This window comes from Geotrypetes seraphini, chromosome 5, assembly GCF_902459505.1.
Source record: "Geotrypetes seraphini chromosome 5, aGeoSer1.1, whole genome shotgun sequence".
NCBI classification, from domain to species: domain Eukaryota; kingdom Metazoa; phylum Chordata; class Amphibia; order Gymnophiona; family Dermophiidae; genus Geotrypetes; species Geotrypetes seraphini.
The window spans coordinates 99,830,119-99,843,312 of record NC_047088.1 but is presented as its reverse complement, the minus strand read 5'-3'; the positions used below and the strand labels follow the sequence as shown (position 1 = coordinate 99,843,312).

General features: G+C 48.6%; 1 protein-coding gene across 1 annotated transcript in view; it reads left to right on the top strand.

Moving 5' to 3' along the window:
* Nucleotides 1-2,565, top strand: part of B2M (beta-2-microglobulin) — a 39,784-nt gene extending 37,219 nt beyond the window's left edge. The window contains exon 4 of the mRNA XM_033945509.1: nt 110-2,565. The gene's annotated coding sequence lies outside the window, so the exon portion shown is untranslated. The remainder of the gene's footprint in view (nt 1-109) is intronic.
* The last annotated feature ends 10,629 nt before the right edge of the window (nt 2,566-13,194 follow it).

Genomic DNA, 13,194 nt, shown 5'->3' with positions numbered 1-13,194 from the left:
AGTCTTACTGGCAGGGTCAGTCCTGAATATAGCATGTCTAGTTATACAGTGGAAATGTTTTTGTAAATATAGTAGCTAATTTTCTAATTTAAAACAAATTCTTTTGCAGGTGTGGCTTGTCCAGCTAAGACCAGAGATGCAGTTGGAAGAATATTAACTTTCTCTAATCACTATTCCTTCTAAAGGCACCCTATCTTGTCTTAAAGATGTGGCAGCAGTAGTACTGGATCAGACCCAACACAGCTGGGAGAGCACAAAGGCTCGGATTCTATAAACGGTGCCTAGCAGTGCCCAAAGTTTAGGTGTGTTTGTCAATCAACCTCTAGGTGCTTTTTATAGAATCAAGCCTAGCGACACCTAAGCAGACTTGAGCGTCACTAGGTGTCCTAGACATAGGAGCTGCTCCATTAGGCCTGATTTTCATTTGCCTAATTTGGTAGCACCTATGTCGGATGCCTAACTCAACCATGCCTATTCTCCGCTCCTAACCACACCTGCTTTTTCAGATAGGTGTTATTAGATGTGGGAGGGCGCCTCCACTTAGGCGTTGTTAGGCACCCTAAGGGGGTCCTTTTACTAAGGTGCGCTAGCCGTTTTAGCGTGTGCTAAACGCTAACATGCCCATGATAGCGTTTAGCGTGTATTAATATTTAGTAAAAGGACCCCTAAGAATTTAGTGCCAAACTCTCTCTTAAATTATTAAAAATTTTTTTTTTTTTTGATTGGTTGAAAACTGGTGTGGTCAATTACCATGCCAACAACAACAAAAAAAAATAAAAATACACGCAGATCTTGAACTTGGGTGTTGCTAGGTGGTTGCAATTAGGGCGCCTAGCAGCACCTAATCTAGGCTTCCTCTATAGAATATGGCCCAAAATGTATTTTTAATAAAAAAAAAAAAATCATGAGATTTTTCATGTGGCTTGGAATTTATATATTTTGGCCAGTATCGCTTTACTCTGCAGCTCTCAGTCTATTCTTGGGGCATACCTACAGGTCTGATTTTCAGCAAAGCCATAACAAATGCACATGAGATAAATTTTGCATCTACTTCACCTCTAATGAAGGAAAACTCTTTCATGTACATTTTAATTTCTGGAGAACTTGGATATCTTACTGTTAGGAATGCTTACAGGATTGTGATGGTCAAAGAATTTGGAGGTTGAGGTTGAGAGATTTAGGCAAGTCTTTGTCATATAGTATTTCTTAGTAAGGAGATGGTGTAGGCAGTTGTTCCCAACCCTGTCCTGGAGGACCACCAATCAGTCAGGTTTTCAGGATAGCCCTAATAAATATGCATGGAGCAGATTTGCATGCCTCTTGCCTCCATTATATGCAAATCTCTCTCATGCAAATTCATTAGGGTTATCCCCAAAACCTGACTGGCTGGTGGTCCTCCAGGACAGGGTTGGGAAACACTGGTGTAGAGGAAATATCTCCTGTCTCAAAGTTCCTGCCTAGAAGTTGTAAACCACATCAAAAACATTCAAATGAAAATTGTATGATATATGTGCTGGATGACTGGAATATCCATGGTAAATGGGGAAAAGTTTTGGATGTCAGTTGTCTTAAAAACTTCTGTCATGTGCTACATATTTTGACCCTCAAATACCGCAGTGATGGAGATTCTTCCTTCACTTCCTGTCTGGAAGTAATGTCTAGTTATACTGCTGCCGTTTCCTTAATTTTTCAGCAATTAAGAAATTCACTGTAACTTCAAGAGTTTCTTTTATTCATAAATTGCATCTTGGCTTCTGGAAATGTTTGCTGCTATTTTCTTTGCTTTTGAGGAGAAAGAAAACTTCAGATTTTTGGCTATGAATTCAAATAAATAATCCTTTTGCTTTTTTTAAATACATTTTCCTCCTTGATCTTGGAAGGATTTTCCTGACTAGCCTTGATACAGCAAAGTGTGCTATCCTTTTAGTATAGTGACTTAACTCTTGATTTTCCTATACCAGTCTTACATATTTGATGGCGTAACACTCTTAGTATGGAAAAATTAGCAGTAATACCACTCTGTTAAAGGATAGCAGCATAGTGGGTATATGAAATACTGATTAACACTGTTTCAATGTGAAGGGTGTTGGGGGGAGGGAGCTAAAATCTACAGTGCTTTTTACTTTTCTCCTAGTGCTGGAGTAGAAACAGCATGGGAGAAAAACTGGTGCCAAACTTCACCTCAGATCACTCAAGATCTCTGGTGGCCCAAATGTGGGCTCCCCTTTTTAAAAACTAGTATGCCTGAAGCAGTGCCAATTTGCTCCTGCCTGCAGTGCATGGATCTTAGCATTACATCCTGCTTTCCCATGCCAATAAGATAATCCTCCCTAAATAAAGGGAGCTGTAGTATACACTACTTTTTCTGAAAGCATAAACTATAACACCTTGGTAATTTGCATGCCTTTAATTTATGACATTGAGTCAAAAAATATTTTAACACCCCCCCTTAAAATACTATGTGCTGAAGCTTATTGCAGTACATTACTTACTGCATCAAGGCCTCTGTCAGATGTTAATTTCAGTGTGTCTTTTGCAATAGCTATTGCATGCGTATAGAAAGCAGAGTTGTTTTTGGTTTGGGTTTTTTTCATTCAGTTCTGCACATCTGTAAATTGATTGCATTTATTTCCTGTACCAAAAAAAAAAAAAAATTAAAAGACTGAAAAATCCAACAAAGTGCATTTCTTTTTCTTTTGGTAGATTGGAGAATTAGATCATTAAAATAAATGGACTGATGGAAAGGCAACTTTATTAACTGATTGCATGTCTTGATGATCTGGTATACTGAGCTTCCATTGCAGCAAGTTCAATCTGTCTTAGCAACTGCTAAACCTGTTGAAGTTCTGAAATAGTCACATCAGATATACAAAGGTTTTACAGATGGGAGACTTGGTGTGTAATATATTAAAGGTGGTTATTCTGAAAACCTACCAGTTAAAACTGACACAAGCTGGATGCTGTACTTCCTTGGTTTCCTAAAACCTTAAGGGGCTCATAATCAAAATTTTAAAACGTCCAAAACCCAGCCTAAGTCAGCACTTGGACATTATAGTGCCGATAATCAAAACCAACTTTTTGGACATGCAGCAGTACCTCTAAGCTGCTGTGCGTCCAGAGGGGTGTGTTATAATAATAATTTTATTTTTCTATACCACCATAGTCAAATGACTTCTAGGTGGTTCATCGAGCGGGCTTCAACCTAGATGCACTCCAGCCATAATCGAAGCTTTCCTAGAGGGAACTTAGACACCAGCAGTTAGACCTGTTTGAGTTGGATCTAAGTTCCACAAAGGTGCCCAAACAGACAAGAAGACCACTGGAGGATTTAAAGCATGACCACCCCCTTACTCCCCCAGTAGTCATGACCCCCTCCCACTACCCAAAGAGCAAAACCCCCAAAAGAAAACAACCCCCAAAACCCATAGGTTTCCCATCAGCTGATTGTGGCAGAAGAAATCCTCAACAGCTGAGCCGGTTTCAGAGATTCCTGGTGGCTCAGTTGATATGGATTCCCCCTTCCAGGATCAATTGAGTCATTTAGCCCTACACCCCTCCTCCTGACACCCACAACCTCCTGACATCCTGGACCTGTCCTGACATATCTGCCCCTCCCATCTCTCCAATATTCCTGAACCACCCTCCCACATCCTTGGACCCCCCCCCCTTCCCCGGGTACCTTTGGAAGAGCAAATAGCAGGAAGGAAATTCACTTCCTCCTGCCTACAGGGCCGCGTACTGCAAATGACAGGGCTTCCCCCTCCCAATGCATCTTAGGGTGCAGTGGGAGGGGCCAAAGTCCTTATTGTCTCAAAATGGCATCTATTCAGTGGAGGCTGGCCTACTGGCTGTAGGGAGTAAGCATCCCTCCAGCCTGCCAACTCAATAAGGTACTTAGGGTGGTCTGGGTGGAATTGGGGTGGGGGCAGGGTGCCCGGGGATGTCAGGGGGGGTGTCCCTTCTGCTGGGGCATGTCTCGAGGGGGGGCTGTGGAGGAGGGACTGGGCATCCCTCCTGTGGGGGCATGTCTCGGAGGGGGGGGTCCGGCAGGAGGGACTGGGCATTCCTCCTACCGGGGGATGTCTTTGTGTGGTGGCAGCAGGAGGAATTGGGCACTCTTGCTGCAGACATTCAGGGTGGGGGAGGCGGCTTTGGGGGTTCCAGAAGGAGGGGCAAGTAGGTGAGAAGGGAAAGAAGGCTGGGGGATGTCTTGCTGTGGTGGCGGCAGGAGGAATTGGGCACTCCTCCTGCCATGGACATTTGGTGGGGTGGCTTTGGGGGTTCTGGTAGGACAGACTGAGCATCCCTCCTGCCGGTAGTCTGTGGGGGAGGTGCGGGTTCCCTGCCGCGGCTGCTAATCTGATTGCAGCAGGGAGATTCCCTTGCCATGATCGGATCAGCGGCTGTGTCTGTCTGAAATGTAGTAGAACAGCATTTTGCTGGCCTATATTTCAGGTGCCTATCACAGCCATAGGGAGACACCTAGGCCTGCCTAACCTTGCCTAAGGCTACTTCCAGGGAAAACCACGCTTAGTCTTAGGTGAGCTTAGGCAGCCCTAGGTGCCTCCCTAGGGTTGCAATAACACCTACAATGTAGGCGACTCTCGGGGCTTTTTTTTTTTTTTTAAAATAATATGTATGTTCCCAATTGGCTGGCTAGACAGCGGTAGGACAGCCACTCCCTTTCCTCCTCATCTGGTGTTTTTCTTCTGGGATTCTCTTAGGTGTTCTAGAATCCCCCCTACTTCATCGTGATAGATAGTTCCACAATCCCCCCTCTGCCACAAATGTGATCAGTAGACGGTAAGGTTAACAGAAGAAGTTTGGTACTGTGTTGGGATGAAGGCAGGAGTGTTGAGAGTTTGCATAAATGCACTTCTACAAATTTGGTGAGTATTGGGATGCTATTGATGGGTTAGTAGTTTGCAGGGCTCAATAGGTCATTATTTTGGGTCTTGGGAATGGGGGTGAGGGCAATTTGACCCAGTTGGGATGGTAAATGATTGTGGTTTAATAGGTTGGTGATCCAGGTAATGATGTGGTCTGGGATATCTGCTAACAAATCCTCCCCCAGTGACTATCACAGCAAACATCCTGTGCAGTCTTTAGTACGGTTCCTTCACAAATCTATTGAAGATACAGGTAGTGAAACTACATGAGCTATGATTGCAAGTGATGTCAGACTAAATAAACACTTTCACAAGAATGTAAGAATTGCCATACTGGGACAGACTAAAGGTCCATCAAGCCCAGTATCCTCTCCACCAGTAGCCAACCCAGGTCCCAAGTACCTAGCTAGATGTCAAGTAGCAAAACAGATTCTATGTTGCTTATCGTAGGAATAAGCAGTGTTCCCCAAGCCATCTCAATAATGGCCTATGGACTTCTCTTTTAGGAAATTATCCAAACTTTTTTTTTAAACCCCGCTAACCTAACTGATTTCACCACATTCTCTGGCAACAAATTCCAGAGTTTAATTGTGTGAAGAAATATTTTCTCCGGTTTGTTTTAAATGTACTTAATAGCTTCATCGTATCTCCCCTAGTCCTAGTATTTTTTGGGAGAGTGAACAAGTGATTCACATCTACCCTTTCCACTCAACGATGGTGGTAAAACCATGCCTAGCCTTAGGTGAGCTTAGGTAGCCCTATGCGCCTCCTTAGGGTCGTGATAACACTTACAATGTAGGCAACCCTCCTCAGGGGGGGGGGGGCTTTTAAAAAAAAAAAAAAAAAACGCGTTCTGATTGGGCAATTGCTACATTTCTTTGAAAGAGTGAATATATGTGTGGATAGGGTTCCATATTTGTGAAGACAAAAAAAACACATGACCCCTGCCCACATGTCACCCATTTCTGTGGTCCCCCTTCCCATCCTCTGTACCTTTTTTAGTGCTTTTCTTTCTCTCCCCCTTTTCTCCAACCCTCCCCCCTTACAGTTGCTTATCTCTCTTTCCTTCTAACCCCACTCCTGTGGATGCTTTCCTTTTTCCTTTTTATCTTTTTCACTCACATTCTAACCCTCTCCTGTGGGTGCCCCTCTCTTTCCTAACCTCCTCTCCTTTTGTTTCTTCCTTCCCATCCAGCACTAACCTACTCAATACTCTTTTCTCCAGCACTCTTTCCTTTCCACAATGCTTCTCTAGTCCTCCCTTCCTCCATGCTGTTTCTCCAGCTTAGGGTACCAGATTTCTTAGAGGATATGTGGCCCTACCCCATTCTGCTCTCACATAAACCTCATCTCTTCTGCCTCTGTAGGGCCTCAAGGCATGCACGGATGCACAATTAAATGCGTGTTGACATCACAATGCATCCATGCATGCTCCAAGGATCTCCAGATGTGGCCTCGAGCTTAGCACCTTCCAAAACTTGAACAAACTTCCAGGTTTTGGAAACTCATCCAGACATTCGGACAGTCCTCTTAAAAAAGAGGACATTTCCAGGATTCCCAGACATCTGGTAACCCTACTCCAGTCCCCTCCCTCCTCCTCCAATGTGCTTCCCCTCACGACTTCTCTAGCTCCTGACTCCCCCACCACCTACCTCCTTCCCAGGCTCAGCTGCTATAATTTAATCTTCGGGCAGCTGGCAGCAACAACACCAAGGTGAGCCTGCTGCTGTTGGCCTTTCCCAGAAGCTGCCTCTGCAGCGCCTTCCTGTTCCCACGTAGATAGGACCTGCAGAGCGGCAGCTTCTAGGGCAGGCTGTCGGTAGCAGGCTTACCTTGTTGCTGCTGGCTGCCTAAAGATTAAATTACAGCACCAGCCCTGGGGTGGAGGAGTTGGGATAGCCGGTTAAACCCAGACAGACTCCCCCATTTAAAAAAATTGTCCAGGCTTCCAGACAGTCCTGTAAAAAGAGGTTATGTTCAGGTTTTCCTGGATATTTGGTAACCCTACATGTGGATAAAGATGAGCTGGATGATATTGTACATCTAGATTATCAGAAGTGTTTGACAAAAAACTTTAGAAATTTAGAAAGTCATGAGATAGAAGGCAGTGTCCTATTATGCATTACAAACTGGCTAAAAGAAAACAATCTTCTCAATGGAGAAGGATAATTAGTGGGGTTCCTTTGGGACCTCAGCTTTTTAACATATTTATAAATGATCTGGAATAATGAGTGAAGTGATTAAATTTGCTGGTGATGCAAAGTTCTTAAAGCAGAAGAGAATTGTGAAACATTGCAAGAGGGCCTTATGGGAGAACGGACATCCAAATGGCAGATAATATTTAATGCGAGCAAGTACAAAGTGATCCATATAGGGAGGAACCGAAACTTATAGCTACATTGTAACATAGTAAATGACAGCATATAAAGACTCGAATGATCTTTATCCCAGGACAAGCAGGCAGCATATTCTTAACGTATGGGTGACGTCACCGACGGAGCCCCGGTACGGACACTTTTTACTAGAAAGTTCTAGTTGGCCACACCGCGCATGTGCGAGTGCCTTCCCGCCCGACGGAGGAGTGCGTGGACCCAGTTTCTTCGTTTCCAAGGAGCGAAGAAGTCGCATGTGTTTCAACGGCTGTTAAAATTATTTAGTTTGCCTTCCCGCTCGTGTATTTTTTCGATTTTCTTCTATTTTTTCCCTTCGGATTCCTTTAATTTTCTTTTCAAAAAAAAAACTCATCGAGTTTTCATTATTTTTTCGAGCCGGCCCCGGCGGGGCCTGTTGTCACCATACAGGCCTCCGGCTTTGATTTTGCGGAGGCCGTATTTCCCTTCATGCCCCCTCAACCGGGTTTTAAGAAGTGCCAGCGGTGTGCACGCCCGATCTCTCTCACTGACCCGCACAATTGGTGCCTGCAGTGCTTGGGTCCAGAGCATCGGACTGACACCTGCACCCGCTGTGCTACGCTTAAAAAGCGCACATTAAAAAATAGGCAGATCCAGCAAAATATTTTGTTCGGTACCGGATCTGCCATGGAAACTGCTGCGACGTCGACGGCACCACAAAAGTCGGCACCACCGGACCCTTCCTCGGGGTCGTTGGGCCCAGGTAAGCCGGCTAAGAAGCCTTCCATTTCCCTCGAGCGCCCTCCTGCCACGGTTGCGACACCGGCCCTCCCGGCACCGCACCGACCCCGCAAACGCTCCGCTCCGATATCGGTAAGTGCCTCATCATCGGCCTCCTCATCGCCGGAGCGTAGAGCGGCACCTCTGGTATCGAAGAAGAAAAAAGCGGTACCGGTGCCTCCCCTGGATGACGGCATCGCGGCCATACTCCAAACACAGTTACAGGAGCAGATGCAGCAACAACTCCAACAACTGCTGCCGGCGTTGCTGGCGCCGCACCTTCCGGTACAGGACCGGTCCGAGCCTCGCACCGTCCCATCGGTGTCGACCCCCTCGGTACCGATTAATACCTCCATGCCGGTGCTCTTGGCTGAAAGACCTACAGCGCATACCCGTGCTTCTGCCGATCCTGCCCGGTCCCGGGAATGACATCGGTCTTCCTCACCCGGTACTGCCTCGGTACGCTCAGGCAAATCTCTCTCAAAGACCCGCCATGCCGAGCCCTCTACACCAATGTCCAAACGTGCACACCCCGACGTTAGAGACCCAGACTTGTGGGAAGACTCCCCACACGGTACCGAAGAGGACGCTTCGTCAACCGACGAAGAACCCTCCATGACTGACACCGTCTCAAAACCAGAGCAATCCTCTTTCTCTAAATTCCTTAGGGAGATGTCAGCAGCTCTTTCCATCCCCTTAGAGTCCGACTCTAAAAAGTCTCAGGCTTTTCTCGATGCCCTAGACTTTGAGCAACCTCCCAAGGAATTTCTAAAGTTGCCCGTCCACGACATCTTACGGGAAACTTTCTATAAAAACTGGGAGACTCCCCTCACTGTTCCTAGGGCCCCTCGCAAATTGGATAGCTTGTACCGGGTTATCCCAATCCCAGGGTTTGACAAACCTCAATTTCCCCACGAATCCCTCCTGGTGGAATCTATTTTAAAAAAAATCTCAGGGTTCCAGTGTATATGCCTCCACCCCTCCTGGCAGAGAGGGAAAAACTATGGATAAATTTGGTAAGCGCCTTTTCCAAAATGCCATGCTAGCCAATAAAGCAAACAATTACACCTTCCACTTCTCCTTCTATATGAAGCATCTGGTGCAACAGCTCTCCTCCTTACAGAAATATCTTCCTGAACGTAAGGTCCCTCTTTTCCAGCAACAAATTTCCAGCCTCCTCCAACTCAGGAAGTTCATGGTTCGCTCTATCTACGACTCGTTTGAGCTGACCTCTCGCGCATCTGCCATGGCGGTGGCTATGCGCCGTTTGGCATGGCTGAGAGTCTCTGACCTAGACATTAACCACCAGGACCGCCTGGCTAACGCACCTTGTCTGGGTGATGAACTCTTCGGAGAGTCCCTGGACTCGACAACCCAGAAGCTCTCCGCACATGAGACCAGGTGGGACACTCTGATCAAACCTAAAAAGAAGACTCTGCCTGCTCGCCCCTACAGACAACAGTCTTCTTACCAACGCAGGTTCTCGGCCAGACCTCTCAACCCGCCTCAACAACAGTCTCGCCGTCCTCGCCACCAGCATCACCTCAGACTCGTCCGCAGACTCAGCCTGCCAAGCCTCTTCCTTCATCAAAACCATCTCAACCCTTTTGACTCCTTTCTCCAGAGCATAGCCAGTCTTCCACCGTCACTACCTCTCCCTCAACCTATCGAGGACGTCTTCAACTTTTCCTCAGTCGTTGGGAGGTCTTCACTTCGGACCAGTGGGTCCTCAACATCATTCGCCACGGCTACTCTCTCAACTTCCAGACTCTTCCACCAGACCATCCTCCCGTAGAGTCTGCTTCTCACTCTTCCCAAACATCCCCCTCCTCCTGAGGGAGGTCCAATCCCTCCTTCTTCTCAATGCCATCGAAGAGGTGCCTCCGGACCAAAGGGGTCAGGGATTCTACTCCAGCTACTTCCTGGTTCCCAAAAAAACAGGAGACCTTCGTCCCATCCTCGATCTCCGGGACCTCAACAAGTGTCTGGTCAAAGAGAAGTTCAGAATGCTCTCCCTGGCCACGCTTTACCCGCTTCTCTCTCAACACGACTGGCTATGCTCCCTAGACCTCAAGGAGGCCTACACTCGCATCCCAATCCATCCGACTTCACGTCGCTATCTACGGTTTCAGATCCGGCACCATCACTATCAGTACAAAGTGCTACCCTTTGGCCTCGCATCATCACACAGGGTGTTCACCAAGTGCCTTATTGTAGTGGCGGCCTTCCTCAGGTCTCATGACCTTCAGGTGTTCCCCTACTTGGACGATTGGCTGGTGAAAGCACCTACGTCTCCGCTTGTGCTACAGGCCACTCAACACACCATCTCGTTCCTCCATCTCCTGGGGTTCGAGATCAACTACCCCAAGTCGCATCTGCTTCCCACACAGCGACTTCAGTTCATTGGAGCCGTTCTCGACACCACTCTAATGAGGGCATTTCTCCCCTCAACCGCCATCGAACCCTGCTCCACCTCTGCCGTTAGGTGCTCCTTCATCACTCCGTTCCAGCTCGGCAGATGATGATCCTCCTGAGCCATATGGCCTCGACGGTCCATGTACTTCCTCTGGCGCGACTCCACCTCAGGACACCTCAGTGGACTCTAGCCAACCAATGGTCACAGACTACGGATCCTCTTTCTCATCCCATCTCTGTGACATCGTCTCTTCAGCAATCTCTTCAATGGTGGTTGAACTCCTCCAATCTTTCCAGGGGTCTACTCTTTCATCTATCCCCTCACTCCATGATCATAACCACAGATGCCTCCCCCTATGCTTGGGGCGCTCACCTGGGAGATCTTCGCACCCAGGGACTCTGGACCCCTCAGGAGCGTCAACATCACATCAATTTCCTGGAACTCAGAGCCATGTTCTATGCTCTCAAGGCCTTCCAGCACCTTCTCTACCCTCAGGTTCTTCTCCTGTGCACAGACAACCAAGTCGCCATGTACTACATAAACAAGCAAGGCGGCACCGGATCTCCCCTCCTCTGTCAGTAGGCCATCCTCATCTGGACCTGGGCCACGGCCCACAGTCTCTTCCTCAAGGCTGTCTATATCCAGGGCGAACAGAACTCCCTGGCCGACAATCTCAGCCGCATCCTTCAACCTCACGAGTGGACCCTGGATCCTCCCACACTCCACTCCATCTTTGCTCTCTGGGGCACTCCTCAGGTGGACCTCTTTGCAGCTCCTCGCAACCATCAGCTGCCCCAGTTCTGCTCCAGACTCTTCTCTCCTCATCGTCTGGCCCCGGATGCATTCCTGCTCGACTGGACGGATCGGTTCTTCTATGCCTTTCCTCCACTGCCTCTAATGTTGCGGACGTTATCCAAACTCCGCAGGGACAGAGCCACCATGATTCTCATCGCTCCTCGGTGGCCTCGCCAACACTGGTTCTCCCTCCTGCTCCAGCTCAGCTCCAGGGAGCCCATTCCTCTTCCTGTGTTTCCTACTCTACTTACACAGCAGCATCAGTCTCTACTACATCCCAATCTGTCCTCGCTCCACCTGACAGCTTGGTTTCTCTCGGGCTGACCTCTCCAGAGAATCTGTCTCAGCCTGTCCGTCGTATTCTGGATGCCTCCAGGAAACCGGCCACCCTCCAATGTTACCATCAGAAGTGGACCCGGTTCTCCTCCTGGTGTCTACTTCATCATCACGACCCCACCTCATTGGCGGTGGAAACTGTACTGGACTATTTGCTCTCTCTATCAGACGCTGGCCTCAAGTCTACCTCAATCAGAGTCCACCTCAGTGCCATCACTGCGTTTCATGAGCCTATCCTCGGAAAACCTCTCACGGCTCATCCACTGGTTTCCCGGTTTATGAGAGGCCTCTTCAATGTCAAACCACCGCTGAAGCCTCCTCCAGTCGTCTAGGACCTGAATGTGGTTTTATCCCAGGACAAGCAGGCAGCATATTCTTAACGCATGGGTGACGTCACCGACGGAGCCCCGGTACGGACCTTTTTAACTAGAAAGTTCTAGTTGGCCGCACCGCGCATGCGCGAGTGCCTTCCCGCCCGACGGAGAGCGTGGTCCCCAGTTTCTTCGTTTCCGCAGAGCGAAGAAGACGCATGTGTTTTCAACGGCCGTTGAAAAACTAATTTTTGCCTTCCCGCTCGCGTATTTTCTAAATTTTTTCCTTTTTTATTATCGGATTCCCTTTACTTTTGTTTTCAAAAAAAAAAAAAAAAAACTCGTCGAGTTTTCTTTATTTTTTCAGGCCGGCCCCGGCGGGGACTGTTGCCATCATACAGGCCTCCGGATTCGATTTCGCCGAGGCCGTGTTTCCCTTCATGCCCCCTCAACCGGGTTTTAAGAAGTGCCAGCGGTGTGCACGCCCGATCTCCCTCACCGACCCACACAATTGGTGCCTCCAGTGCTTGGGTCCAGAGCATCGGGCTGACACCTGCACCCGCTGTGCTACGCTTAAAAAGCATACTTTAAAAAATCGGCAGATCCAGCAAAATATTTTGTTTGGTACCGGATCTGCCATGGAATCGGCTGCGACGTCGACGGCACCACAAAAGTCGGCACCGACGACATCGACACCACCGGATCCTTCCTCGGGGTCGTTGGGCCCAGGTAAGCCGGCTAAGAAGCCTCCCTCTTCCCTTGAGCGCCCTCCTACCATGGTTGCGACACCGGCCCTCCCGGCACCGCACCGGCCCCACAAACGCTCCGCTCCGATCTCGGTGAGTGCCTCATCATCGGCCTCCTCATCGCCGGAGCGTAGAGCGGCACCTATGGTACCGAAGAAGAAAAAAGCGGTACCGGTGCCTCCCCTGGACGACCGCATCGCGGCCATACTCCAAACACAGTTACAGGAGCAGCTGCAACAACAGCTCCAACAACTGTTGCCGGCGTTGCTGGCACCGCACCTTCCGGTACGGGACCGGTCCGAGCCCCACACCGTTCCATCGGTATCGACCCCCTCGGTACCGCTTAATACTTCCATGCCGGTGCTCTTGGCAGAAACACCTACAGTACATACCCGTGATGCTGCTGCCCCTGTCCGGTCCCAGGAACGACATCGGTCTTCCTCATCCGGTACCGTCTCGGTGCGCTCAGGCAAATCTCTCTCAAAGACCCACCATGCCGAGCCCTCCACACTGATGTCCAAACGTACACACCCAGACGTTAGGGACCCAGACTTGTGGGAAGACTCCCCT